Source organism: Gopherus evgoodei, chromosome 6 (genome assembly GCF_007399415.2).
Source record: "Gopherus evgoodei ecotype Sinaloan lineage chromosome 6, rGopEvg1_v1.p, whole genome shotgun sequence".
NCBI lineage: Eukaryota > Metazoa > Chordata > Testudines > Testudinidae > Gopherus > Gopherus evgoodei.
This window is the reverse complement of record NC_044327.1, coordinates 293,986-305,847: the sequence shown is the minus strand read 5'-3', so window position 1 is coordinate 305,847 and position 11,862 is coordinate 293,986. Positions and strand designations below refer to the sequence as shown.

The window sequence follows — 11,862 nt, the reverse complement described above, 5'->3', positions numbered from 1 at the left end:
AATCATTATTTGCCTGATTCATGTGCCAGTCCTAGTCCTTGCTGACCCAAACAAACTGTTTGTCCTGCATGCTGATGCCAGTTTGGAGGGTCTGGGAGCAGTCCCGTACCAGGAAGTGGAAGGCAAATGTAAATCTGTAGCCTTTTCCAGCTGAGGACTGTCTGATAGCGAAACTCACTATCCTATCCAGCAGCTGCAGTTCTTGGCCTTGAAATGGGCCATCACTGAGAAATTTCGAGACTACTTGTCTGGTGCTCAGTTTCAGGTATGGACAGAGAACAATCCACTGACTTATGTGTTAACAAGGGCTAAGCTGGATGCCACTGGGCAGAGATGGGTGGCTACTTTTGCTAGACATAACTTCAGCATTCAATACCAATGAGTTGGTATAATAGGGAGTGTGATTTATCAGGACCACCAATTCTTGGCTGAGGGGAGGATGTAAGCAGGGTAAGAATGAACTCTACCCTGACATCTGTTGGCGATCTGCTGGAAAGGCCTTTTGTTGCTGATGTGCATGGTCACACCCACCCCGCATTACAAGATGGGAGTGCTTGTCCAAAGGGTCATTTCGGCTGCAGTGGGATCCCCAGTCTCGTTGTTATTAGGGCAGGAGTGATAAAGTGTAGTTATCCTGGTGATATGAATCAAGGACAGTAGAACAGTACTTAGCAGTTCATGATTTCAGGACTCACCCGAACTACATAAATCTCATTAGGCAAGGGACATGGGTTCCAAAGCATAATGAATTGAGAGACTGAAAATGAATATTTGCCTTTAGCACTGTAGATTTCTTTTGATGTCTCTAAATGCAGCTTTTAAGGCCTTCATTTCTCTCTAGATTAAAAATAGAACTCTTTATAATTCCAGTACAAATTTGGTTCTATGCCACAGACCTAAAATCATTAAGGCTTAAGTGTAAAATTTAGACATACTTAAACCAGTGGGCTCTGATCTCACTGACGTGCTGAAAATTGTAAACACCTTCATAGTGAGGTAAAATGCTCTTTTCCACTCAGACTGCAAGGAAGTTTTGCAGATTGGAGTCAGGAACTGCAGCTGGGGGCAGCAACTTTTGTGACACATGCACCACCTCTGCAACCAACCTTTGCTATTTCACTCCATAACACCACACACAGAGGGGCCTTTTACTTCTCAGGACCAAAATATACCATGAAAGAGATGTAATGGCATAAGCTTAAGGCGAACAACTTCAGCACTAACAACAAGTCTAAGAGATTCAAAAATGCCTCTGTCTTTACACACCAGGGACAGCAGAAAGAAAATCAACATTAACAAGCACAGATGAGCAAAGGCCAAACAAACATCCATTCCTACCTCCCAAAAGCTTTTGGTGTTTGGAATCCCTACCCCTTAATTGTGAGTACTTTACAGGCGAGGGTGAAGCTCTCAGGCCTCAAATGCCAGGTACAGTTACTCTGTCCTTCATCCAAAATAAACAGGAAAATACACTGGATTACTCCTGCCCCAAGAACAAAGAGACTGGGGATCCCACAGCAGCTGAAATGACCGTTTGGACAAGCACCCCAATCATGCAATCTGGGGTGGGTGGAACCATGCAGATGACATCAGCACCAAAAGGCCTTTACAGCAGATCACCAACAGATGGCAGGGGAGAGTTCATACCGACCCTGCTTAAACTAGATTGTGGCAAAGATTAAAAAACACTGAATGTTAAAACTCACCAAACGCGGGTCAATCCATCCTCATCGTCGCATCCACTCATTATACTCCACACCTGAACGTAGCCCTGACATGGACAACATACCCTCCTAACTCAGTGTCTGTACGTTAACCTTTTACCCCCAGTAGGGGCTATTGCAGATTCTGTATTCCTTACGCCACCCGATCTTAAACCAAACTTCGCATCCCCTGGGTAATCTGTACTTTGTTCCCTGATCACCAGAAGCTTCTATGCCTAAAAGCTGTACTGTACGCTTTTTTTTTCTTTGAACATCATCTTACTAAAATGTTGACATTTGTTCGAGATCCCAGCTCCTGTTTCTTTGCAAGGCGTGTGCGTTTGCTCCAGGTTTTAGTCTGATAATAGGGTGGGGGCCGATTGAGACAGAGGCGCTTGCCTGCTGCAGACACGGATCCAAGGCTGAACCTCATCCCCCACAAGCTGAAGGCTTAACTGAAAACAGTTTAAGAAGTGCTCCCGTCTCCGGCACTCAGCTACCCAGCTCCCAATGGGATCCAAACTCCAAATAGATCCCTTTTACCTGTATAAGCTGCAAAATCCTGTGACCAGGGCAGCGGCCTAGCAGCCTGTGCATCTGCCTGCCAGCATGAGAGCTTGTAAGGCACTAGTCCAGATAGTGGCAGCTGGGTGGCAGGGGGTGGGGCTGAAAAGCCAGTAGAGTGGCACAGCAGAAGAGTGCTAGGTCCATAACCCAGAGGTTGATGGATCAAAGCCATCCTCTGCTATGCTTGCACTCATTTCTTTTCCTTCTGGGCCTTCAAGCAAGGCAGTGACCAGCAGAGCACCAAGAGCCTAGGCCATGAGGCAGGAGGTGGCTGAGGCGGCGGCCTGCCAGGGAGCTCCCTGGCACCTCTGGCTGCCTGGGCTGAAGGCAAGAGGCAGGCCTGGGCGTGGCGAGGGCCTCCTGTCCTGCAGTGAGGCTGCACTGGTCTCCTTTTCCCACCCACACCAGCAGGCAGCTGCTGCGGGAGATCACGACGGAGGCTCTCGGGGCGCCAGGCAGTGCTGTGTGTGTGTGGCTGTCAGGGGAAAGAGATGAGGCTCCCGACTCGACCTGCCATTGACTCGCATGGCTCTGCGCGCCATCAGCCGGGGCAGGCCAGGCTGCGGACGTGACTCAGGCTTGGGCAGCATGGCCACGTTTTCCTGACGAGGCATGAGGCAGGCCAAGAGCTTTGCACAGCCTATAGGGAAGTGGGAGGGAGGCGTCTTTGAGCCGGCGTGTCTCGTCCGCTTCTCCCTTGTTCCTTGGGCAGAGGCAGGAAGGGAGCGAAACATTCCCGGCTGAAGGTTTTGTGCTCAGCCTTGAAGATTAAGCCTGAGCCTCCAGCACAGCTGCTGGTAGATGAGTTTCTGAATTGCATCCAGCCCGCTCTTCGGGTCACCAGCTGAAAGCACTGAGGCCAAGAGGCAGCAAAATGGGATATTTGAGGCTCCCCGCAGGCCTCAGGGAGGCAAGGAAGTAGCACAGGCTTATTACTATCCCTGGGTGGGCTTGAACCACCATCTCTTCAGTTAACAACCAAATGAACTGACTCATTGCACCACAGACACAGACAGGCCAGGCTGCATTGAACACAAAAGTCAGGAATCAGCTCAGGGTCTGGTACAGCACATGCATGCAGCGGTTAGCCAAGCAACAGCAAGGAACTGGGCTGATAAGGAGTGAAAGTTCTGTGGGAAGGAGCTGAAAAGAGCACTGGGGCTGCGGTACAGCGCTTGCATACACTTTCTTTGGCTTGTTTTGCTGGAAGAGGTAGCAGGGCGTGATTGTTAATCAGAGGTCAGTGGGTGGGTTTCTGCAAACTAGGAGTGTACAGGGAACTGTCTTTGAACAGATGGAAGGAGAGGAACCAGCGAGAGGAAGGAGGCTGAAAGACTTCTCTGGCTTTGAACAGAATTATGTGTTAATGGTTCTTGCTTTGAATTCCTCGATTGGAGTCATTTCAGGGAAGTGATTCTCACTTAGTGACCTAGTTCTCAAAGTCATGTGAATGGTGTTTGGTGCGTGTCTGGGAGCTCGTCAGGGCAAGGTAGAAGGTGGTGGGTGCAGAGGGGCTGTGTAACATCCAAGGGTATCTGCATTACTTTTCAGCTGTTTAGAGTTTAGATCAAAGGGTATGTTCCCGGAATAGGCATTCTATGGCACATGTGCCAAAGGCAGCATAAGAGCTGATTTTCAGTAGCACTCCCACTGCCCTGTTCCTGGCTCTGCATTTTAATTTATTTTTAAATGAAGCTTCTTAAAACATTTGAAAAACCTTGTTTACTTTACATACAATAGTTTAGTTATATATTAAAGGCTTATAGAAAGAGATCTCCTAAAAATATTAAAATGTATTATTTGCACATAGAGCCAGAAATTAGAGCGAATAAATGAAGATTTGGCACATGCCTTCTGAAAGGTTGTCGACCCCTGGTATATTCAAATTACCCATGGGATTGGTGGGTAATAATTGATCTGTTGGGCTTTGATTTATTGTGTCTTGTCTGGATGTAAGAAATCAATCCCCAAATGTGCTCCTGTTCACTCTGGAACTTTACCAGGGTAAGAAGTGGATGGGGGAGCCACAGCTGTCAATCCTGTGCTGTGAGGACAAGAGGTAAGTCAAAATAAGCTATTCCTGTAGCTGAAGTTGTGTATCTTATATTGACCCTACCCCTTCACTGTAAACCAGGCCAAAGTGTAAGTAGTCTCTTAGCCTATCCAAGGCTGTGATTAAGTGTCTTGGGGTATATCTACACTATGAAATTAGGTCAAATTTATAGAAGTTGGTTTTTTAGAAATTGTTTTTATGCAGTCGATTGTGTGTGTCCCAACACAACATGCTCTAAGTACATGAAGATGGTGGACTGCCTCCACAGTACCGAGGAGAGCATCGACTTCCAGAGTGTTGCAATTTGGGTAGCTGTGCGTAACTATCCCACAGTTCCTGCAGTCTCTGCTGTCCATTGGGATTCTGGGTTGAGATCCCAATGCCTGGTGGGGCGAAAACAGTGTTGCAGGTGATTCTAGGTACATGTCATCAGACCGCCCCCTCCCTCCATGAAAGTAACGGCGGACAATCATTTCACGCCTTTTTTCCTGGGTTATCTGAGCAGACACCATACCATAGCAAGCATGGAGCCTGCTCAGCTGACTGTCACCGTACGTCTCCTGGGTTCTGGCAGACGTGGGACTGCATTGCTACACAGCAGCAACTCATTGCCTTTTAGCAGCAGAAGGTGCATTATGATTGGTAGCTATTGTTGTCATACTCTTAGGTGCTCTTTTAGTCAGTCTCGGTGAGGTCAGTTAGGGGTGCCTGGGCAAACATGGGAGTGACTCAGCCAGATCATTCCCATCTTCTGCCAAGCACCCAGGAGATGATGATGGCTAGCAGTCATACCGCACCACCTTCTGGTGAGGGACTGGGAGGTGACAATGGCAAACAGTTGTACTATCAATCTAACAAGTAAAAGCTAGATGGGTCAAAACAAGAAATTGACCTGATTTGTTCTGTAAATTCAATGGCCTGCTAAACCCAGGGTTTTGAGTTCAATTCTTGAGTGGACCATTCTGTGTGACAGTTGTTTGTTTCTCCTTGATACAAAACCACCCCTTTTGTTGATTTTAATTCCCTGTAAGCCATACCATCAGTCGCCCCTCCCTCCATCAGAGCAATGGGAGACAATTGTTTTGTGCCTTTTTTCAGCACAGAACCAGAAGCTGCAAAAGCAAAATCAGGCAAGGAGGCAACAGCAGTGCGATGATGAGAGTGATGAGGACATTGACATGGTCATAGACTTCTCACAAAGTATGAGCCGGGCAATGTGCCACGGCAATGTGCACATCATGCTGATGAGCTCTGCATGGTCACCTGTGCTGATCAGCTCGCCACACTGGCCAAACAGGACATGAAATTCAAAAGTTTGCGACCCTTTTCCTGTCTACCTGGCCAGTGCATCTGAGGTGAGAGCGCTGTCCAGAGCGGTCATAATGGAGCACTCTGGGATAGCTCCCGGAAGCCAATACTGTCGAATTGCACCCACACTACCCTAAATTCAACCCAGCAAGGCCGATTTCAGTGCTAATCCCCTCATTGGAGATGGAGTAAAGAAATCAATTTAAAGAGCCTTTAAATTGAAAAAAAGGGCTTTGTTGTGTGGATGGGTCCAGGGTTAGAGCGTGGTAACGCTGCTAAATTCAACCTAAAGTCATAGTGTAGACCAGGCCTCAGAGGGATTTTATAGCTACTGACTGGCTGGGTGTCCAAAAAAGGGAGTGGGAACTCTGGTATAAAGTGGACACCCTATCTTAGCTGTCTATGGCTGTATTGCTTGTAGATTTACATATTCTGTGTTGATGTTACCAAATGGAGTATTTTGTAGCTGGCTGCTATCATTTGTCTAACTTGTATGAAATATGAATATGCTCCCTCAGACTTAACCACCCGCCTTTCACACACTTCCTGTCCCTCGCTCTCTGGGGTGGGAAAAAGTCACCAGCATGTGTGTCCATTGGATTCTTTTTATTTAATTACTTCTCATTGTTAAATTATTTATGAATCTTTCTTAAATTTCATTGCAGTGTGTTTTCTTCCTGCCACTGTCACCTGGCAGCTCAGGGATGTGAGATTCTCCTCCATTACATTTCCACCCATGGATAAAAGACGTGAGATCACACGTCAGTACCTTTGGAAATAAAAGCAACCAGGAAACAAATCAGCTGTCTCCTCAGTGTGAAGTTTGTGTCTCTTTTGGTGCACTTGATGTGTGTGCAGCATGTGTGGTGGACAGGGGCACTGTGTGCTCACATGGGAATTCACCACCCTTGGTGTGTGGTTGCATCCATTAGATCACCAGACTGAGCCTTCTAATATCCTTGGTGATTGTTCCCAAGATCCAGGACTTTGTGCTCAAACATCTCGCAGCTTCCTTGTTGAAAATAAGGCCGAGGTTTCCTTGCAATATACAGGAAGAAAGCAGATTTTCACCCCAGATGGGACTATTACCCACAATCTCTGGCTTCAGAAGCCAATGCCTTATCCATTAGGCCACTGATGTACAGCTGCTGAAAAGATGGAAATTCCCTCTCATAAATGCACATTCCTCACATTTGCTTCAGCAACAAATAGCCCCTTTATGTGCCTTACAGAAATGTCTGCAGCCCGTGGCAGCGAGGCAACTGGGCAGGTTGCTGACACAGATGAGCACCACCTTTCTGCCAGCCATCTTTAGAGAAGAACCCCATCCTAGAGTCACCCTTCCCTCCTTCAGCACCTTCACATCTGTGGCTCTGAGCGACAGTAGGATGATTAGGGGGCGAATCTGAGGCTGGAAGGGGAGTAAGGTCGGCCTGTAAGGAGTAACCAGGTGGGGCAGACCCAGGGGGAGGCTGTGGGCTGCTGGTCGGTCATTGGGACCGAAGCTCTAGATCAAAGCTGCACAGCGACCTGACACCCAGGGTTACAGGGCTGACATAATGACCCCCTTACTGGCCTCGGTGAACCCCAAATCCTTGTTACTAAGGGCATTGAGGAGTCTCTGTTCCTTAATAACTTCTGGGAGCTCCCCAGCAGGCTGCGGGCGTCAGCCACCTCCTGCCTCACAGGTTAGACTCTTGGTGCTGTGCCAGCCGCCCCGTCGCTTGCAGGCCCAGTGTGAGAAGGAGGAGGCCTGGTGCTGGCAGAAGGGGGTTTTGATTAATCCACCTCTGCGTTATGGGCACAGGACGCTTCCACTCTGTCACTCTGCTGGCTTTTCTTCAGCAGCGCCTAGCGGCCCTGGCTCCAGGCTAGCGCCTTGTGAGCTCTAGCACTGGCAGGAAGCGTTGCAGGGTGCTGGGCAGAGGCCCTGGCAAACAGCTGCTGGTAGGTGTCTCTGTGGTACCATAGGTCAGTGAGTTCAGCTGTTAATGGAAAGGAGGGGGGTTTATGCTCCCCCAGGGATGCCACTGAAGGTTCCTTGGGGGCTCCTCAAGCTCTGCTGGGAGCCGTGATGTTCCCCTTTTGCCACCTTGAAGGCTCCCTCGTGCACACAGTGGGTTCACCTGCTGCCTACAAGAGTGTGGGGGCTGTGCTGCAAAAGCCCATCTCCAAGCTGCCGTGCCGGAGGCTCAGGCTTAATCCTCAAGGCCAAGCGCAAAACCTTCAGCCGGGAACATTTCGCTCCCTCCTGCCTCCACCAAAGGAACAAGACAGAAGCGGATGAGAGATGCCGGCTCAAAGACGCCTCCCTCCCACTTCCCTGTAGGCTGTGCAAAGCTCTTGGCCTTCCTCATGCCTTGTCAGGTAGGTGCGGCCATGCTGCCCAAGCCTGAGTCACATCCGCAGCCTGGCCTGCCCCAGCTGACGGCACGCAGAGCCACGAGTCTATGGCAGGTCAAATTGGGAGCCTCAGCTCTTCCCCCTGACAGCCACACACACAGCACTGCCTGGCACCCCGAGAGCCTCCCTCGTGTTCTCCCGCAGCAGCTGCCTGCCGTTGTGGGTGGAAAAAGGGGACCAGGAAGTACTGCGGCCTCAGGCTGGGACAGGAGGCCCTCACCACGCCCAGGCCTGCCTCTTGCCTTCAGCCCAGGCAGCCAGAGGTGTCGGGGAGCTCCCTGGCAGACCGCCACCTCAGCCAGGAAATAAGGAAAAGGCGATGAATAAAGAAGTCAGGAAATAACAAGGAAATTAAGAGGTTTGTCGAAGGGGTTTCTGCCCGATTTACCAGCATCTCAGCTACCGCTCATAGTTAAAGACCTAAAGTCAACCTATCGGCGTAAGTACAGATGGTTGGATGGGAATTAAAAGGAGCTCCTGTCACAAGTGTTAGGTGCCTGCAAGCAGCATGCAGAGCATTTAAAAACACTACAATTAGAGGCTCAGATGAAACATTTGTCCTAAATCAGAAACGACAATAGCAGGACCAGCAGGAAGCCACTCTAGGTAAACGGCCAAGGAATGGAGGCTGTTGGAGGCAAAAAGTCATTCATCAAAATTTGGAAATCAAATCCTAGTGAGGATAATAGGAAGATGCACAAACTCTGGCCTGTTAAGTGTCAAAGTGTAACAAATCAGGTGAAGAAAGAATCTGAGAAGAACATGCTAAAGACAGAAAAGCTAAGCATAAATCCGGTCAATGTGACTCCTGGTCTGTCCCTGCAGAAAGGTGAACCCCCTCTGTGGCTGGAGTGAGCTCCTCTAAGGGAAAACGGGACCAGCAGTCCTCAGGCCGGCTGACACAATTAAAATCTCCCCCAACAACAAACATCATGCAGTCCAGAGGAAGGGAGCCTTTGATCTTCCTTCTCATGCCTTAACTGGGGACCATACACACTAATATAGCAGTAACCAGTGCCACAGAGCACAAAGTCTACCAGTAATGCCCTCCCTGGTCGGAGCTCCACTACCTTCTGTACTCGCATCGCAAATGTGAAAAACAAGACTTCAGCCCCATTGTTCTTCCCTGCCCTGGAGGCCCTTCTTCCAATCACCCTCTGCTTATTGAGCTACCCTAGAGTTGTTAATGTGCATTTCCTGAACACCCACCATGTCCAAGTCCAGCTGCTTCAAGGTACTGAACCTCAAGCACCTCCTCCTGGGCCCCCAAATCCCTTCCACCTTCCACACAGCCATTTTCACAGATGCCCCTTCCCTGCTACTGCCCTTGCTCAGCTGCACAGAGGAGTTTTCATCCCCAATCCCTGCCTGTCACTGCCCAGCAGCCCTCTGGCACCATTCCTGAGGGCTGCCCTGCCTCACTTTCTTCCTACCATATTAGGAAAGACAGCTCTCATTGTTAAAGGTCAGGTGGGTCAACTAGGGGCAGAAGCCCATTCTATGTTTTCCAACTGCAGAGCCCAAGATGAGAGACTCACCTTCAGTGCCACCCAGAGGGGAGGCAAGTGGAGCAATTTGTCCCAGGCCCCGCAGGGGCCCCCTAGAGAATACAGTATTGCAACTTTTTTTTAATGGAAGGGGCCCCAAAAATTGCTTTACCCCAGGCCAGCCCTGCTCACCTTGGGTGTAGGTACCACTGTGCTGCCAGAGAACAAGCTGCCCCTGCACAAAGAGGATGAAAGAACCTGCCAAAGCCTGGGATTGCATCAGGGACCTTTAGATCTTCAGTCTAATGCTTTCCCAACTCAGCTACTTTGGCAGCTGTATGACCTATTGCTTCTCTGTCCAGGAGGCTTTTTCAGCAGTTGCACACAAAAAGGACGCCATTGTGAGTGGCCCATGAAGACAAGACTCGCTTTTGCCTGCCTTGTTCGGCTTGACTTGCTTCCTCACCCTGTTCCTGCCCTAGTGCCCAGGTTGACCTGGTGGTGGAAAGGGACTGGGGGCCAGTGGCGATGGGAGGAAGTTGAGCTGGACCCTGACCTAGACTAGACTCGACTCTGGCAGTAAGAGTCTGGCCACCACTTGCCACCCCACCCTGTTGTCCTGGCTTCCCCCACTGGGTGTCATTTTGGGAGGGAAGTGGGGCTTCTGCCTCCCCTCCCCGATTTTCACACGGCAGAGGAGTGTGAACAGGAAAATGAACGGCTGCTCCACACCCCCACCGGAGGAACCCGACGCCCTTAGCTGTGGCAAGTAAGAAGTGTCTGTTGGCTGACAGGGCCTGTCCCTGAGGAGCTGAAATAGCAGCTGCCACCTCCCGCTCGGCTCCAGGCTGTAGGAAATGCTCATTGCCTGGCTGCATGGGCGGATGCTGCTCCGTCCTCTGGAAAGCATCTGTAGTGCTCTGTCAACTCCCCGTCTTCACTGAGCCAGTCTGGTAAGGTCCCAAGTGCCCCCTCCGGCCTGGCAGCTGAGAGTCTGTGCAGACATCAGCCCCCCTGCCAGCCCCACAGGCAGCAGCAGCGCCAGCCCTGCCAGCACCACAGGGGCACTCAATGCACTTCCTGTGGGGAAATGGCTCCTTGGCATCCAGCTGCTAGAGTGAGAGCCAGGAGAGAGCAGTGTCTGGCTCACCTTGGGGGAGAGAAGAGACCTGATGGGTGCGGATCTCCCTCTGCCTCCCCAGCAATGCTGATCAGTTTTATTGTCACTGTGATAGTCAGCGTTTCCCTTCAGGGCCAGCCCTAGAGGGATGCGGGGTCTGGGACAAATCCCTTCTTTCCTCCCAAGGCCTTGCCCCCACGCCACCCCTTCCCCCAAGGCCCCACCCCGTCCTGTCCCTGCTCCTCCTCCTCCCCACCCCAGCACCTCCTGCACCCCACTGAACAGCTGATCACTGGCAAGTGGGAGGTGCTGAAGGGGAAGAGGAGGAGCTTGTCAGCAAGGCCTGTAGTGGTGGGGGGAGCTGGCTGCTAGTGGGTGCTGAGCACCTATTTTTTCTCTGTTGGTTCTGCAGCCCCATAGCTCCCATGGAGTCGCTGACTTGGCTCCTTTCGCACTCTAGAGAGAGGAGCAGAACCAGGGCTATGGCTGATCTATGGGGCACCAGGGGAGTGGCAGAGGCTACAGGTGCTGACAGTTTGCCTGACACCTCAGGGACACAGTGTGAGGTGGTGTCCCAGGGATCTCTATGAAAGGAGCAGAACAGGATTTACTTGGGGTGAGGAGAGAATTGAGAGAGTCTCAGAGGGTTGTAGAGAGGTATTGCCCGGGTGAGAGACTGGCTAAAACACAGGCCTCGCTGTGAGCAGGATTTGAATCTGCGCAGGGGAAACCCTCGTGGATTTCAACTCCAATGCCTTAACCACTCGGCCATCACAGCTGGGAGCAGAGAACTGCCCCAATGCCAGAGAAACTGGTAAAGAATGACAATGTCCAGGCGTGAAGTCATCTGAACCACAGAATTCCCACTGCTAACCTGGGTCCCAAAGCACAGAGGGGATTTGGGTTTGTTCTCTTTGCTTAGCCATGTGCAGTCACACAGAGAGCGTGTTTAAAAGTCTCCCCTCCCACAGAACGGGAATAGAAAATGATTCTCAACTTGAAGCTTGATGTGAATGGGGATGTCCGGACCAAGGGGCCAGGGACTGGTCTTTGCAATACAAACCAGTGACACATGGAACCAGGCTAAGGAAAATGTTTCCTGGAGTGAGTAACTGGATTAGCAGCAGCATTGTGCAGAGAAGTGTCTTACAAGAGGAGTCAGCGCATTGGTGGTTTGGTAGCACAAGTCACACTACAGCAGGGGAGGTCTAGCTTTGGTTT

At 50.5% G+C, this 11,862-nt stretch overlaps 1 long non-coding RNA gene and 1 other non-coding gene across 2 annotated transcripts; one reads left to right on the top strand and one right to left on the bottom strand.

Annotated features, from left to right (window-relative positions):
* The first annotated feature begins 5,639 nt into the window (after nt 1-5,639).
* Nucleotides 5,640-6,430, top strand: LOC115653607. Its single transcript, XR_004000967.1, has 2 exons — nt 5,640-5,678; nt 6,297-6,430. It is a non-coding gene; the product is annotated as an uncharacterized LOC115653607 (long non-coding RNA).
* Nucleotides 6,431-11,336: 4,906 nt separating this feature from the next.
* On the bottom strand, nt 11,337-11,419 carry TRNAS-UGA. Its single transcript has one exon. It is a non-coding gene; the product is annotated as a tRNA-Ser (tRNA).
* Nucleotides 11,420-11,862: the final 443 nt, after the last annotated feature.